The following is a 3,837-nucleotide window of genomic DNA, read 5'->3' as shown; positions in this document are numbered from 1 at the left end:
TGCAAGCAGAGGATGGATGGGCCTTGTGTAGATCTCACCTCCAAAAGTTCCATTTCGAACGAAGCCCCCGTGCGAAAGCAGCATTCTGCAGGGACCTCTCTTCACAGGCTCTCTTAGTCTTGCACTCCTCTCATTTCGCGTGCCCTCCTCGCCTTTCGTTTTGCACAGCGCAGGCGTTTCTCTAACATCGGGGCCTTTTCGCTTGGCCTCTGGTTGCAAATCACACCGCCAAGTTGGAAACGTGGAAAGGTCAAGGTAGAACAGCATCTTTAGTTTCTGGGTAAGTCGGCTGCCAAAAAAACCCCCAGCCACAGCACTTCCTGTCCCAAGCAGAGAACGCAGCGGGGCTTAAAGCAAGATCCACAAGCTTTAATTCCCGGGCCCTGCTCACTCAACAAGCCGAAGGAGGAGTCGGTCCTCTCATCAGGGCCAGCAACAGTCTGCAACTTACATCAGAGCACCAACATGCCTCTATAATCCTGACGGAATGCAGTTTTCCCAATCCAGGCCAATTTTTTTTTTTAATTGGATGCTTGTGAAGTAAGTACACTTCTCAAAGCAATGCTCAAACAACTGAACATTAAGGGGGAAAGAACAAGTAACAATGCTGTGTCTAATAAGCTGAAAGGAAAACCACACTGCACTCAGCAGGTTGTGTCAAGCTAGCTTCAGCGCCGTCTGGCAAATAGGTTGCCTTCTGTCAATAAGGCCATTCTTCTCTTTCCGACATCCCCAATCCCTCAAAAGCATAATGCAGTTTTTCTAGGCAAGCTCTCCCATCATTTTGGCTTGCTGTTCCCAGCCAGCAGAGCGACAAAGTCACTCAAATATACCTCTGTCTCAGAAGCACCGAGAGAGCTGGCAAACCGCAATTCTCTCGTGGAGGAAACACATATTTGCATACCCACAAGAACCCGGGTCAGACTACAAATGTGAGCTTCAACCATTTTCATTTTGCGAAAAGTCCCTGGGAGGTTTGGATATATCTCCAGGTAAGGCTAGGAAAGAATTCTGCCTGCCCCCATTGAGAAGCTCTGCCTTGGAGTAAATAAATAGCATCCGAGCTCATCCACAGAGAACGGAACAGCTCAGGACATTTATTTATTTATTTATTTATTTATTTATTTTAATTTATATGCCGCCCTTCTCCCAACGGGACTCAGGGCGGCGCACAACATATTTAAAACAAAACATAAATACATTCCCCCCCCNCCCCCCCCGATAAAACCGAATTAAATCAAATTTTAAAGTTGTGTCTCTATCAAATTGCTAAAAAATAAACCCCATATAAAATCCTCCCTAGGTCAGGTCCGCTTGTTGGAAAAGCCATGTCTTGAGGGCGCGACGGAAAGCAGGGAGATCCGGAATCATCCGGATCTCGGGGGGTAGCTCGTTCCAGAGGGTAGGGGCACCCACAGAGAAGGCCCTCCCCCTGGGGGTCGCCAGCCGACATTGCTTGGCCGACGGCACCCTGAGGAGGCCCACTCTGTGGGAGCGTACCGGTCTGAGGGAGGGGATCTGCGGCAGAAGGCGGTCTGTGGTAGTACGCAAAATAAGTTCGGATGGCCTTATTGAAAAAGTAGGATTGGATCCCATCAGTAAACCCCACAAGAATCAAACATCCTCTTCGTTCTGCATTCTTCACATGGCAAAGGTGTGGCTGGGAAAGCCGGCCACACCTGAAAAGAAAGAAGGGGGACACCTGCAAATTCTGGGGATCTAAAGTACCCTGAGTACCAAGGACAGCGACAGTCAGGCCTAGACCAAGTTGTTCTTAAATAATGATCTAGAACAGGGGTGGGCAATTATGGCCCCCTTCACAACCTGTGGACTTCAACTTCCAGAATTCCTGAGTGGCTCATCGGGAATGGCTGGCTTGGGATTCTGGGAGCTGAAGTCCACAGGTCGTAAAGGGACCGTAATTGCCCCGTCTTATTCTAGAAACTCATATACTTTGGTCTCGTCATGCAAGCAGAGGATGGATGAGAAAATATATATATATATATATATATCTGTTTCCCACTATTGAAGGAACGGAGGCAATGGACAGAGTCAAGACCAAAGCAAAGCCCTGGAATTGGAGCATTCAAATCTTATCTAATCCGGTACCTTTTCAAGGTAATGAAGGGACCAGTGAAGCTCCTACCTAAACCCTGAACAAGCAAATGTTGCTTCCAGTGCTTAATATTTAATCTTAATCCTGGAGGATCGCAGGGGAAGCCACTGCCAAGAGGAAAGAACATTCGATCCAGATGGCAGCGCCTGAAGCAACACCCCCCCCCCCGTTTTTACCACCTTGCACCAGAACAGTGCTGCAAAAAAACGCGATCCCGAGAGGCCGAGCAAAAGAAAGAGGAAACTAGCTTTCCCGTGCCATCGAAGAGCCATCTGGACAGCGGCAACCCAGATCTGGGTAGCTTTCAGCGCATGCTCAGAGACTACATGCCACCGTTTCCCTGCTTTTCAGCTTCCCAGAGGAAATTAACAGGTGTGTGTGTGTGGGGGGGTGGGGTGGGGGACAGTAAATTACAGGCTCTCTTGTGACCCCCCCTGGCCTTTCCTTCTCTTCTCAGCAAGGCTGGCTCAGGGCCTTCCTCTTCCCTCCCCCTCCTTTTATCCTCTTATGCTGTGTCTTTTCCGAGTGTAAGCCCCCAAGGCCTTTAATTCCTTTCTGGGAACTGACAAGTGGAGCAGACTGTCATGCTTCAATCAATCCCTAATAAATAATAGATGGCAATACAGTGCTGATCCTCACAGACACACGCATTAGCACGCTCCCACGTCCGCCAGCAAGCATTTGACACACACACATACGCACTGGTCTCTTCCAGCTTTGGGAACAGGGCCGGCTTTTCCCCCTTCCCCGAGCCATCCTGCCCTTCCTTCCAACATTTTTTTAGCCAGCGCATCCCGGCGGCCCTGTCCATTTTAGCCCGTGTGCATCAGGATGGCAGCCAGCCCTGCCTGTCTCACCCTCCCAGCCTCCACCCTTCTAGCACACAGGCTCGCGTGGCCACGGACGACCTTGGTGTGACCAAGGGAGGGGAGGGGGAGATTGCAGCAGTCCCTTCCCTCCTTCCAAGTCACCCACGGCGGGTCTGGGGCAGAGGGTCAAAACCCATTCCCAAGCTGCTCTCCCCATTCTGCTTTTACACACACACACACAGACACAGACACACACAGACACACACACACACAGGACAGGGTCCAAGTTGGCTTTCGAGGGATGCTTCCACGCCACCCATTTTTTCCTCCACGCTCCTTTATTTGTTCTCACGCCAGACAAGAAAGCTGGCGATGGCCCGGCTGCAGATGCACGGAGGCCCCTGGTCCTCCACCATCCGTGGGGCTCCTGCAACCGCCCAGCCATGCGCATGCCGCTCTTCCACACACACACCCACACCCACACACCCAGCAAAGTCAATGGAACCAAGCTTCGTGTGGCCACCAGGCCGGGGCCCCTTGCAAAAAACGCCAGCCAGGTGACTAGATCTCATGAGGCACACCAAGCAGCCGAGCGGTTATCCCCAGGGCAATCTACCGATGAGGTAGAGAAGGCGGGGGACGGGGGTGGTGTGGGGGGGGGAAAGCCCTAAAGGACACCTTCTCTATTGCCCCCCACCCCAGCCCCCCACCCACCCCGTGCAAGCAGCTGGGAGACAAAAAAAAACCCTCCCCGTTTTTGCCTCCTCGCGGGGCTACCGCGGCGGCGGGGACGTCGTCCGAAGCGAGGCTGAACCGCGGGGCTGCAGCTTAACAATGGGCGAGCGCGCTGCTGCGCGCGTGAGGAGTGCGTGTTGCGCGAGTAACCCGCAGCAGCCCTTGTCCCCCCCCCCC

This window comes from Protobothrops mucrosquamatus, unplaced genomic scaffold (assembly GCF_001527695.2).
Source record: "Protobothrops mucrosquamatus isolate PMUCROS unplaced genomic scaffold, P.Mucros_1.0 scaffold397, whole genome shotgun sequence".
Classification (NCBI taxonomy): Eukaryota; Metazoa; Chordata; class Lepidosauria; order Squamata; family Viperidae; genus Protobothrops; species Protobothrops mucrosquamatus.
The sequence above is the reverse complement of the archived record's forward strand: the minus strand, read 5'-3'. Positions refer to the sequence as shown.